General features: G+C 42.1%; 1 non-coding gene across 1 annotated transcript; it reads left to right on the top strand.

Annotated features, from left to right (window-relative positions):
- Positions 1-5,013: 5,013 nt before the first annotated feature.
- Positions 5,014-5,087, top strand: Trnar-ucu (transfer RNA arginine (anticodon UCU)). Its single transcript has one exon. It is a non-coding gene; the product is annotated as a tRNA-Arg (tRNA).
- Positions 5,088-14,269: the final 9,182 nt, after the last annotated feature.

Here is a 14,269-nt window from a genome sequence, read left to right as displayed (position 1 = left end):
TGTATTCAATTCCAAATGTCAGTGGCTTTTGAGATTCCATACAGTTTTGAGATATGTAGGTTCTGGGACTGTGTTGGGGAAGGTCTAGACAGTCTCCTCTGCAAGTTGATCAGGCAGCCTTAGACTGTTAATGGCTTCTGAGAGTTGAACACAGTAGCTAAAGGGGTATTTGGCTCTGTATTTCTTTTTGTTATTTTTTTTGTTTTTTTTTTCTTGTTTTTGTTTTGTTTTGTTTTCTGAGACAGGGCTTCTCTATGTAGCTTTGGAACCTGTCATGGAACTAGCTCTTGGAGACCAGGATGGCCTGGAACTCACAGAGATCCACTTGTCTCTGCCTCCCGAGTGTAGGGATTAAAGGCGTGCGCCATCACTCTCTGGCTTGCATTTGTCTTTTTATAGTTTGATTCTCGGGTTTAATTATTATGTGGGTTATCTATTTAATCCCAGCGGATATGAACAGGTTAATGTACTGGCTGGTTTTATAAATCAACTTAACACAAGCTAGAGCCATCAGAGGAAGGAGCCTCAGTTGAGAAAATGCCTCCATGAGATCCATCTGTAATGCATTTTCTCATTTTGTGATCAAATAGGGGAGGGCTCAGCCTATGGTGGGTGGTAGTATTTTTGGGCTGCTGGTCCTTGGTTCTTTCTTTTTTAAAATTTTTGTTGAATTGCACATTTTCCCACTCCCCTTTCTTCCTCCTCTCTCCTCTTCTACCTTTCTCTTGCCCTCATGACCCCTGCCCTCCAATTTACTCAGAGATCTTGTCTTTTTCTCTTTCCTAAATGAATCCATGTCTCTCTTAGGGTACTGTTTGTTGTCTATGTTCTCTGGGGTTATAGACTGCAGGCTGGTTATCCTTTGTTTTCTGTCTAATATTTGCTTATTACTATATTTGTCTTTCTGGGTCTGGGCTACCTAACTCAGGATGCTTTTTTCTAGTTCCATCCATTTATCTGCAAATTTCAAGATGTTATGATTATTTTTTCTGCTTTGTAGTACTCCATTGCATAAATGCACCAAATTTTCCTTATCCATTCTTCAGTTGAGGGGGCATCTAGGTTGTTCTCAGCTTTTGGCTATTATGAATAATGCTGTTATAAACATAGATGAGCAAATGTCCTTGTAGTATGCTTGAGCATCTTTTGATTCTATAAGAAGGTGGACTGAGCAAGCCCTGGGAAGAAAACCAGGAAGCAGCTCCCCTGCCCAGGTATGGCATCAGCTCCTGCCTCCAGGGTCCTGCTCTGTTTGAATTACTGTCCTGACTTCCTTCAGTGACGAACAGCAATTTTGAAGTGTAAGCCAAATAAGCCTTCTCCTCCTCAATTCACTTTTTGGTCATGGTGTTTTGTTGTAGCCATAGAAACCCTAACCAAGACAGCTGGAGAAGGTTCAAGTGATAGATAGCCAAATCCACAGCCTCAGAAAAGAGGAAGAAGGAAGCCAAAGGTCACATGCACTTCATTAAGTTGCACAAGAGAAATAGATAGGTGGGTATAGGGTGATTCCAGACGGCTGAAATACCTGAAAAAGGATGAAGGGATGCTTTGTTGCAAATCTGCCCATGCCAACCTTCTTTTAAGCATATGGGAGTTACAAACTGAACATCTGTGAGTTCAGAGTTCTACAGAGCAGGTCTTGTACTATTGGCCTAATGCTGCAAAACATTTCTCCTGTTTTTAGCCTTCTGGGGAGATGCTCATAGAAGAAATGAAGTAGACTGACTCCTTAGGGTAAGATAGTGAGAAGGGGCTGATAATGTGTAGGCACTTGAGAAGATGGCAGACAAAAGTCAGATAGGGTGTGCCAACAATAGATGTGAACAGTAAGGCATGGAGTTGTTATAGCAACTGAGATGAAAGTATAGCATCTAAGGGGGCTCTGCCAACTAGGTAGCTCTTCCACTGCTTTGTTGTACCACTCGTATCCCTTGGCCTGAAAAACATGGACCAGTTAGGAGAGCCATCTTTTGGAAAGCTGTAAGACCACGGTAGGATATGGGATTCACATCTGGATCAAAGGGAAAATTATATTTTTGGCATTTATTCTGCATATCCCAGCAACACTTTATGAATGAAGTAACGTATGAGCATCCCCAGTTTGCCTGCAGGGTCACAGAGAGCCACCTAATTAGAAGCATGAGTAATGTTTGAGTCATAGATCTTTGGAGAATTAAATTGGTGCACTTTTGTTTTAATTGGAAAAGGAATGCACTTATCTTTTTAAGGGTTTACATAAACACGGATGATATGTATCTGGTTTGATAGAAGAAAAAAATATATACCGTAGTCAATCATTCTGAGTGACTTAACCTCATCATTCTGTTCTCTGTAAAGTCACAGCTTTATTTGATTCTTCTTATTTTTAAATTGAAATCTAGTTATGAGACATTATTCACAGCACTAAGCTTGGGTTGATTTATAGATGATAAGGCAAAATGAGAGATGTCAAAGAAGTAATATCTAGAACATTTTTTGTTGACACAGACAAGGACTGCTGCAAAGACTTGCGGGCAGCAGGTGTGTATTTTTCCTGAAATGAGATTTCTGTGGGGCAGCACAGGGAAGTTGAAAGGAAGTCTTCAAAGAGAATAAAGTGACCCAGGTGTCAGATCTGAGGATTGTAACATGCGGAGTAGCAGAAGGGTCGGCACCACGAGACCTCAGTTACTCTTTAGCAACCTCATGAGTTGCTGCCTTGTGAGAAGTTAACTGATTTTCTCAGCAGCTCTAAGCATACAGGCTTCCCAGTCCACTACTGAAGTTGGGACTTTGTCCTTCTAGGATTAAGTTCTTCGTGTAGATCAGGAGATTCCTGTTTGGCATCTTATTTGATGGGCAAGAGATTGTGTCCTCTTTTCCTCCTCTCCATCTTTTAGAGTCATTTCTCCTTTGGGATTTGCCAGCAGAATCTTTCCCACTGTATTCCCTGTACTAGGTGAGAATATTGTATGCAATGGATAAGGCTCCCAGAGAGGGGTGAGCCTTTGAGTTTAGAAGAACATGTAATCTAAGATGTCAGCATGCACTGGGTAGAATTTGGAGGTGATAAACTCTGTGAGTATAGGATATAATCTTTGTGAAGAGCAGAAATTGTTCCTCTCTCTCTCTCTCTCTCTCTCTCTCTCTCTGTGTGTGTGTGTGTGTGTGTGTGTGTGTGTGTGTGTGTATTACATCAAGACTGGCAGCATCATGAGAGCTTCCTTGCTTCACATTCTCTTTAGAGTGGCTGGCACTGTCCTGTAATTTTGGGCCTCCCCTTACAGACACAGAGGCTTCATGTACTGTCCCTTGACCTTGGCAGCCACTCAGAGGAAACACTCTCTGGCTGCTGTTCCGCTTTGAGGACCAGAGTCTTGAAACTGTCTAGGATCATGTGTGAAGAAAAACCCATTCTCACCTCTTTGTTTGAGGCTGGTGACATACAGTCAGCTGCACCGTTCTAAATGTCTGTCTCCAGGTACTTCCTGGACACAGGCATGGCTGGGGAAACTGCTGCTTTTGGGTAGAGAAAGGCTCATCTGCTTACACTGATGCCCAGCTGGCGTTCGAGGACGCTTGAGTTCTCCCAAGCTGGGCATCTCTTTCATTTCTTGTCATCATCTGGTCTTATAGGTTAGGATTATCTTCAGGTGTGTTTGGAGTCTGCAGGCAGTGCTCAGAGCCAGGGTTGTTGAAACACACAGTGCAGCAGAGGGGCTCGGGGTGAGGGGGGATGTTCTACATTGATTCTGATTTTAGTGTAACCTTTTTAGGGTTCAGTAGGATGATGAATGTGGCATCAAGTCTCCAATCAGTGCCTTGTCATTGGGAGTACAGAGACTAATCACCCCAATGCGCTTGAATAGGAGGAAATAAGCAGATGATGATGTAGAAAGGACTTGGATTAGACACGCAGAAGAACTGGCACAGTGGAAGTTATAAACAGCAGTGATGCTGATGGAATTGTCTTCTCCAGGAGGCTTTTTAAAAATAGGAAGCATTTTCTTGGATCCGAGCTGGGTCTTTACATATGGTTACCCAGGGCTGGTCAATTTAATCATACTGGAATGCCTCAAGCAAGCCCAGACAGCTGAGAAATCTTTCCTGCTTAAATTAGGGAGTAAAGACTGGAAAGAGTTGGAGCTAGAGAAGGTTTGGGGAAGGGACAAATGGATTTAGGGAGGGCTGTGTGACAGCTACCTGTAATTCATCAAAGAACTGTCACTTTCACCTTCCACCCTTTCCTGTTTGCACACACACACACACACACACACACACACACACACACACACATGCACACAAGTCTACATAGGGATGTACACTCTTACTCTCACAGAGATATACTTTTCTGACTCCATCTCCCCTCTTCATTCTCAGTTTCAGCGAGGATGCTGAAGAAACATCATATCAGATTCCCGGACCTCTTCTCTGAGCTTGACACAAACAGTTCTTAAAGCTAAGGGCAAGAAAGGATCCAGTCTCCCCTTGCCTGACTCCCCTGACTTTCTCCGATGCTGCTCATGGTGATTTTATATAGCAGTAGGAGTCTTTGTTTCTGGAATCGGGGTTTTCCCGAATCCCTCTGCTTTCCCCAGCCCTTGCCTGAGAATATCTGGACCAGGATGAAACCACAGTGAGGAAATGGGGGTGGAAGTAGAGATGGCTTCTGCCTTCTCCGCGAGGCTGGGTGTACCCTGCTTCATTAGCATGAGAATAGAGAGACTTTCCCGTTATCCTCCCTTAGGGATGGAGTGCAATGGCGAGCAAAGACTCCTGTTCTGTTCCGATCTTTTAGGGATCCTGGGACTTAGAAAATGACTGCTGTCACATTCTTCCAATCCTCTGAGGAACCTAAGACCCACAATATTGAGAAAAGCTTTGATGGAGCCGGCTGGTGGATCTCCACTCCAGATTTTCCAGCTGTCCCTGTCCCCCCCACCGCTCAGAGAGCAGGATGCTGAGATGGCTCGGTGATGCAGAAGGTATGTGCTTTTTCAGTTCTGGTGCTGATGCTGTGTGTGTGGTGAGGTCTCTGTGGCGCAATGGACGAGCGCGCTGGACTTCTAATCCAGAGGTTCCGGGTTCGAGTCCCGGCAGAGATGATCGCCTGGCACGTGCCTCTTTTGTTTTGAATGCTGTCATGCTAGGTTGGTAATTATATTTATTCCTCCCTAGAGGCTCTGAGGAGAGAAGCAGAAGTCTTTTACTTGGGAATCTTAGCCCTTCTCCTCCCTTTGCCTCCCTCCATCTTCATTCCTTCTTCCTGCTTCCCTAGCTGACTTTCATCACGTGGTGGAGGCTTGAATGTCTGCTGTATCTTTCTTCTCAGCTGATACACTCTTTTGCCTGACCATAATATAATAGACACAAAACAACTAAGATGCCTGGTCACAGGTTTTTTATAACCACTGTGGTTCTCGTGGTTCTCTCTCTCTCTCTCTCTCTCTCTCTCTCTCTCTCTCTCTCTCTCTCTCTCTCTCTCAGAATACTGGGGGCAGACTGACCCACATGCAAAGAGGAAATGGCCAATTGTTCTCTAAGAAAATATCCATCTTGACCAAAGAGCTCCTTTCAGGGTCAGGGGACAGCTGGGTTCATACGGAGGGTAATTTCTCACACTCTTTGTCAGCTATGCTTTTGCATTCTTAGCACTTGGGATGCCACGGCTCATCATTCACATATCCATCTGTAAGGTGAAATGTAATCATGTTCTGATCTTTGTCTCTGTGGAATAAACTACAAAACACCCAACTAATTGCCAGGAGCAAGTCGGCTGAGCTTGTCCCCGGGACGTTAAAGGTCTCCCTTAAGTGTGCTTTAATGTGAAGTTTGTTGTGCTTTACCTATATGTATGTGAATGTCATTTCTGCAATTTCCAACAAATTGTTTTCTCACCCCTGGCATCCCTCATTAGCTTCTGCCAGCTTTCTGGGTCTCATTTGACAGGCTGCATTCAACGAGACTGGGAGCCTGAACTGACTGAACTGACTGGGCTTTCTGTTTGGAGCTGGCCTGGCTCCCTGCCTTGCACATTTGCTGCTGGTCTAGATGGCGCTGCCCTTGCCAAGAACTGACCTCCACCTCAGGTGATCCTGAGAAACTTGAGAAGATACCTTCCTTCGCCTCCTGGCGAAAGTCAGCATCTCTCCCACGTGGGACTTGTTGGGAAGGAGACCAGAGGACACAGTCATTCAGCTGCACTCTGAGGATGCTGGGGCAGGAGGAAGGAGGGTGCATATTTGGACATAAACAAACCATGTTAAGGGTTGAGGAACTGATAACACAGAATCCAACTGTGGATGGATGTGGGTGCTTTCTTCTCTGAAATGGGCAGATTTGCAGGGAGTTGAAACTAATGTCCATCTTTTGAAGCAGCCATATTTTAAAGGGACTGAAGATTCCTGTAGTTAGAGTCAACATAACCCCACCTTTCTGAGTTCTCTTACAGAATGCCAGTCATATGTAACACATCAGTCCTTTGGGTTCAAAGTTGAGGCCAGACAGTCCCCGCAAATCCCATCATGGAACTTTTATTTGTTTTTTTTAATTGACATATTATTTCTCATTTGTTTTGAACTCTAAGCTGAAAGAAAATATTAGTGTATGTGAAGAAAGGGGTATGAGGAAGTGGAGGGAGTTTAAGGAAGGGATGAGTCATATTTTCCAACCACAGTCTCAATCTCACATATATCTTTCTCGTTTCCCATCTCATATCCCTGGCTGGCAACCATAAAAGTTCAGAGGGTGGAAGGAGGCTCTTTCCATGTGAGCTGTCAAATGTCAGAGCAAGGACGTAGGTTCACTCAGCAGCACTGTAAGATTCTCATGTCTAGAAAAGTCACAAGATTAATAGTTGGATGCCATGAAATCATAAGGACCAAATATAAGAGTGAAATCATGGAAGGCATGTGTACCTAAGCAGGCTTTGCTTTGGAGTTTAATCATATTTGACCATGATGTGATTTGACCAGATCCTTTGGTCAAGTTCTATTCCCTTGGCCTAACTTGAGCCTTCCTCACTGTTTTCTAATTGGAATCTGAGGACCTGAGCATAAGTCACAGCTACTTTCTGAACTTTATTTTGCTTATTTATAGAGACAAGGTTATATGATCTTTCCTACAAATATGGAAATCAACCAGAAAGTCCACTGTGTATCTCTGTGCAAATATGAAGCCTCTGTTTGTTTACAGTCTCCCCCACTGAAGCTGCACACATGGGAAAGCTCCCTGGTCACAGACTGATGGTGTGGGAAAGCTGCCTGGTCACAGACTGATGGTGTGCGAAGGTCTAAGTCATCACTTCTGCTTGCTGTCATCTGACACTGGGGCTAATTTGGGACACCTAGGAAAAAACACTAACAGGATGTTCCTATCGGGAGGGTCTTTCTGAAGACAATGATCCCTCTGTGCCTCAAATAAGGGGACTTTTCTTCTTAGCTAGCTAGGTGGAGACATTGTCTAGTCTCTTTATTTAAAGGATATAGAAGTTTCCATATACTTAAACCTCACTTAGCTTTTGGCTCTATCTGTCCACCCCTGAGGGGTGATGTTTTGGGAACTTGAAGGACGTCATTTTTTTTAACACCAATTAAAAATTCTTCTGTGTTGACAATTTTCCTCTTACTACATGAGAGAAAATTTCTAGCTTATGAATATTCTAACCACTGAATTTCAAAATACAAAACAGAAACAGATTTTTTTTAATAAAGTCACTACTCTGTGTGGTTCAAATGCTTTAGCGGTACTAGAGCTGATTATTAATTGCAAAGTATGTGGGTAGATCTGTCTTATTTATTACTGTATTCTCAGTGCCTGAAATATGCTGGGCATTTGATGGATATATTTGAAAGAATTAATGCTGATTTAGACTGGCTGTGAATTATGAAGACAGGAGCAAGAAAGTGATTCCTCTTAGCTCCCAGGGAGCTGGAACATGGACAGTATCTTCATGCATTTATTCATCCCCTCAATAGCATTTTTCAAATATCCGCTTTGCATCATTCCCATCATTCCCAACACAGAAGCCCCCACATCTCCTGTAGATGTATAATCTTATGATAAGACAAATGATAGGTAAACAAATATTGCCATGGAATTCGAGGCAAGATAAGTGTAGATGCTGTGAAGGAATTTTAGGGAAGAGAGGGTAAAGAATGGTATGAAGAGTGGTGATTCTGGGGGACCTCTTGGAGGGGGTGATATCTGAGTAAGTATTTGATTGAAGAAGGAGAAGATGAGATTCAGAACTTAGAAACTTTGCACAAAGAGGTGGTAAGAATAAGACATGTTAGGTAGGGTCCAGTTTGAGTGGAAAGTCCAAATGGTGTGGTGTGATGGAGGTATCTATATCTATATCTATATCTATATCTATATCTATATCTATATCTATATCTATATCTATATCTATATCTATATCTATGTATGGGGGTGGTGTGTGTGTGTGTGTGTGTATGTGTATCCATTAAGAGTGGGAATGTTACTAAATGATGCCACACTAACTCAAGCTAGTTAAATACAATATTTTCTCACATCTCCCCTACTCTCCTAATATAAAATTTACAGGCAATAAAGCCTTCCTATTCTTATGATTAAATTATAGTTTAGTGGTAATATAACCTTCTTACTCAGGTAGCTATAACAAACCCATGGAATGTCCTAATAATTGTAGCATATAAAATAAAAAGGAGATGAACCTGTAACATTGTTTTCATATGTGAAGGCCACAGTTGCAATATTTGTCCGTAATGGAGCAGCATCTCCCTGAACGCATCAGCTACATAGGCAAATCAGTGGTGACGTGCTGATGGCTGGCTTAGATATGGGAAGCATGATCCCCAACACTGGTGATTCCCCAGGGCAAGGAACACCTTTTCTTAGTGCATTTTACCAAATGAAGTGCTATTTTGTTTCAAAGTTAATAGCACAAGGTAATGTCAATTCTTGGAAATTTAAAATGCTTCTAGGCATACTCAGTCTTTTGTCAATGTAACAAGATGTTGTTAACCACAGATTTTTTATCTCTAGGACTATGTGGTTGAATTCCACAAGCAAAATAAAATTATGAAAAAAAATATTAATAACTTAAGTAAGTTTATGTTTTTGCATTGGACTGTATTTGTAGCTATCCTGGATGCAAGAAGTCAATAGGCTGCAGTTTGGACATGCCTGAAACCATAAAGAAAACAAGGTCTTTATGTATAAAAGCAAGTTAGGTTCTTTAGGTTCAGATATCAAGCAAAAAGCTTTTAATAGGTCATTAAAGAGAAGTACCTGACCGGGGAAAGGCTTTGTGTGAGATACTCCTGACCATGGCAAGAGGAAAGTTCTCAGGTATTCATTTTCTCTACGATTAGTTGTGGTTCCCTCTTCCTCATGATAACAGAAAGTACTCTATCAAATTTTCAAATTGCTTTTGAGGGGCCAATTCCAGAGCCTGGGACAAATACTGACAAAGAGCCATGGGCTAGTGATGTGTGGGCCACATTGGTGTGTTTCCACAGAGAAATGGGTCAGCAAGTTAAAAGGTTGATTTTGGCTGTTGATAGAGGATAGACGTGGTTTGAGATGCAGGCAGGCCCACAGGTCTGCTGGGCCCATAGTCTCGCAGAGGGAGCAGAGTAAGGCACTGGGGCATCCAATAATTGTCACTTACAAGAGAAAATATTCACGTTATTGTATTGTATTTAAAACTAATAGCAAAGGGTTGTTTATTACTAAAGCAGTCTTGTGCCTTTGCCTTTGGTAGTCCTGAAATTACAATCAGATAGGATCCCTTTAGCTTCTCTATTCTTTCCTTAGAGTCTGGTTAGGTCTTAAAATGAAACAAAAACTTTTTTCCTGTGATGAAGACACTTTTCTGTGATAAATCCTGAGATCCTAAAATGACAAGACCTGGAGCATTAAGGTGAATTGGAAACCATGAGTGTAGTAGTTGCAGCACTGAACTGGGTCTGGATCTGAAGGTTTGCTACTTCCCTGGGATCACACACTAGAGCTCTCTGAGCCTTGATTCGCTCACTTAATAAATGACCTGTGCAAAAGACAGGAATAAGGTAAAACATGTCTGTTCAGATACTTGGCTTCACTATAAAGGCCCCCATACAATCATTTATCTTTTGCTTATGGGGTGTTCTTTCAACCAATCTTCAGCTTGTGTATATTGGGGGTTTGAGGGATTTAGCCGGGATCAAGAACCTGGCTCTTGAAAATGTTTTTGCTTAGTTCAGTTCAGGTAGACATAAAGAAGTATCCAACACATTTTAAATAGTCATTCTATTCCAAGAACATTTTCTCCCCGAATTTCTCTCCAGCAGTGCAAGCGGAGGTACAGTAGAGCAGTCCTGGGGCTGGCCCTGGAAGCTGGGTCTCCTAGGCTTTGTGGTGAAGGTCATGCAAAGCCTTCTCAGGGTATCAGGCAGGGCTTCAAAGTGAGGTGGAAGGGTAGGTATGTCTGCCGACAGAAGTAAGTAGGTATCTTGAGACATGGAATTAGGCTAAAAGCAAATGCCTGGGGAGGTGGCAGGGGACTAGGAGTTGATGGTTCCATTACTGGTCAGGGACCTTTCTGGAGAATTCCCTGCCATGGATTCAGCTCAGTCAGACGTTCAGTTCCGTATCTGCTGGGAGCCGCTAACAACCCCTAATAATCTTGTCTTCCTTTGGCTGCCTCTACAGACCACTTTTCAGGAAATGTACCACCTAAAATAGCAGACAATTTAGAACCAGTTAAATTTATTTTGAGCAAACATGAAAGGGTTTTTTTTTCTTTTTCCAGCTATATACAAACTTCTAACGGAGCTTTTTAATTTTTTACTTAAATCTGTGTCTAATGGAAGAAGAGAGCGGTTGCTCACTCCCAGGTTTCAGGCAGCAGGTCCTAAAGGGACCTGTGTCGAGCACATTTTTCTGAAGTCTTAGACTTCTGTGATAATTTAGTACAGATCTGAGGTCTCCTTGATTTTATCTGTCCTTTTGAGGTCCAGCAACTAGCATTTGATCTCAAATCTTGGCGTAGGAAAGATACCTGGCATGCCTCCTAACATTTCCTGGAATGCATGACTTATAAAAGCACAGTTATATTAATATTAAAATGAGTTTGGGGGTCCCTGAGCACCTACTTAGAGACGAAAGAGAAAAGAGTCTAGATACAGGCTAGGTGGCAAAAACCCCACACGTTCATATAAACAAACAGCAATTCATTTATTCATAAATTAATATTAATTTGATATGCACTAAATATTAATTTAGTATGCACTATGTGCGAAAACACCAAGCCCAGGTACAATGATAAACCAAATGATATCTTTCCCATGTCTCCATGCAGAATTCAAGCTGTGAACTGTGAATGTAGAAGATCTCTGTGGGGCCAGAGAGGCTGTGTGTGTGTAGAGGGGATGTGAACTCTTTTAGAGGCCATGCAAAAGCTTCCGGGATGCCTTGACTCGAATCTAAGTGGTGAGCAGGCATTGGCGAAGCTAATGATGAAGAAAAAGCTTTCTCGATAGAGCGATAGCACATACTGAGGTCCTATGGTAGGAGCGAAAATGTCCGGTGTAAAGGAATGGAAAATTATTTGACTATGATGCCTAAGGAAGAAGGAGGTTTGGTATAAAGCTGGTGGAGAATCAAGAACAAAACCTTGAAGGGTCCTGTGGTTCCTCGAAGACATTTGACCCTTTAATCTCAATAAAAAAAAAGAACAACTTCAGAGAACAATGCTCAGTGCTAGAGATTAGCAAGATCAGTTTTGCATTTTGCAACTACTTCTCCGATATTGCTGAGATTGCTGAGAGAACAGGACAGACAACCACCAGAAACCATGCTGGGAACACAGTAGATGATTCCACCAGAAGCTGCAAAATCCAGGTTGAGTTGGATTAAATTAACAGCTAATAGTGGCTACAAAGAGACTCAGGTGACCTAGTTGTAGCTTCGAAGCGAGATTGCAATTGTTCATGTTTTGGAAATGGCATAGAGGGGTAGGAGCCGACAAGTAGGCTCCTGCCTTATTACCTGTGTACTGCTTTCTAATCTAACGAAGGAAAGAGATACAAGGGAGGAAAGAGTTTAATTCAGAGCCCTTGTTTCTGAGGCACTTCTGAGATAGCTAAGGGGAAATGTCACACTTCTCTATGGAGGAAGGACTTATGACTGAGGAAGCTGCAGCGTGGAATGACAGGGTAGAGAGGCATTAGAGAAAGACTGGCAAGAAAAAGAAGCCAAGAGGGAAGGGACATTACCATGGCTGGAGCAGTGGAAGGGAAGGCTGAAGATGTGATATTGCTGAGTGTCGCATGTTACTGAGAAGTTGACTCAACGATAATGAAAACATGTCCATCAAAGTGACTTGGAGGTCCTTGATGGCCGATATTCAGATGCAGTGGAGCAGGAGGTAAAAATGAGATTGGAAGGGACAGCAGAGGCAGTAGAGGGGAAGAAATCAAGCCCATGCATTCATGCGTGCATACAGTAAGCTCTTGAAGGTTTGACTGTTAGGTGTTAGAAAGGTTGAGCTAAAAAGGGAGGCGTCTGAGGACGCTTGCTTGTTTGTAACCGTGTATCCTGGGACTTTGCCCTTAATAGATAACATAGCTAGAAAAGCATTGTAAATCTCACAATACCTACCACTGGATTTCAAACTTATCTATTTGTCATCTATGAAGCTAGACAAGCGCTCTCACCCCGAGCCCCATCTCCAGCTCATCACTAATTACGTTTTAACAAGGATGAGCTCATGGCCAAAGTGTTATGTATACGGCTCCACTTCTTTCATTTGTATTTTAGTAGGAGAGAAAAGGAAATTTCTTAAGCATTATAAATAAAATCATGGAGAAGTAGAGTTCAAGAGAGAGAAATTAAACAGCACATGGCTGCCCAGGTTTCCAATTGCGTGGGAGGAGCACCCATTTTATAGGGGATCACTCCACCAGGAGAGCACCTATTTTAAAGAGGATCGCTCATTTACAGAGGAGCACCTATTTCCCGAGGATCAGCCATCAGAGGAGCACCAATAAAGGCATGACTTTGGGTAGCTGAAGGGCCAGCTCCTTGGGCTGCTGTTGGGAGGGAAAAGGGAGCGTGTGGATTTGCATGCGAGATGAGAAGATAACATCTGCCCATGCATGGAGGGTGGCAGCCCCTATGGCTGTTCCTGCCCCCTTTGTTCATAGTAAGAAGGCAGGTCATGAGTGAAGAACCCAGAGGAGAAGGTGTTTAATGTTTGAAAAAGGCACAGAAAATAGACTATTATTTAGTGTGAGAGGATGATACAGCTGAGTACTAGAATATTTACTAGGCAGTGCTCAGAGCCCAGTAGGAGAAGACAGACTGGCTTTTAGAATTACTTTCAGTCTGCACACCTTTACATATATATATATATATATATATATATATATATGTGTGTGTGTGTGTGTGTGTGTGTGTGTGTGTGTGTGTGTGTGTGTGTGTGTGTGTGTGTGTGGTGTGTGTTATACAGGGTGTGGACTTCTCATTTCCGGAGTATGTGTTCAGAATTCATATGTCACTAAAGGGAAGGATTTTATTTTTTAAAAGCTGCTGAGCCCAGAACCAGTTTCTCATTAATTGGTTCAGAGCGCCACCTGCTGGAAGCTTTGCTAGTATTGACTCTGCCAAGCAAAATCTAAAATCCATATATTCTTGGAAAAGTCAATGTTCTTGCCTACAGCATTTTCTTGTATGAATTCTGACTTTCAGTTTTATCAGATATTCGCTTACTGGTTTGTGTTTGTGGATCAAAGCAGTCACATTAAATGTTTTCTTTAGGCAAATACTGTATCTTGTTTAAATGTGTTGGTTGTCTACAAACCTCATCTGTGCTTTGTAAAAGAAAAGAATATAATGCCATCATTTTCTGAAATGGAGAGTACAAAATGGATATTAATGACTAAACATTTATAAGCCACCGATAATGCAAAATCTACCCTTGTATCTATTAAGAGATGTCATTTAGCAATTTCTTGAATTTATATATGTTTTTTACTACCTGTTTTTACTTCAAATTCATCCCCTCTACGCACACTAAATGTACATTTCCTCATCTTTTGTCCAAATTGATCCTTCAATGAACTATTCTGCTATATATGGTTATATTTTATTTTAATGAGACAGACTTTTCTACGTATGTCTTGCTTTGAACTCACGGAAATCCTCCTACCTCAGTCTTCTGATTGCTGGGATTATAGCCATGTGACATTATACCTGGCTTATAATTTTTAAAATATTTAATCTCATGTTTTTTAATTAATCCAGTTTTTAATTTTTGAAA

Source organism: Myodes glareolus, chromosome 5 (assembly GCF_982192425.1).
Source record: "Myodes glareolus chromosome 5, mMyoGla1.1, whole genome shotgun sequence".
Taxonomy (NCBI): domain Eukaryota; kingdom Metazoa; phylum Chordata; class Mammalia; order Rodentia; family Cricetidae; genus Myodes; species Myodes glareolus.
This window is presented reverse-complemented; position numbering and strand designations above follow the sequence as displayed.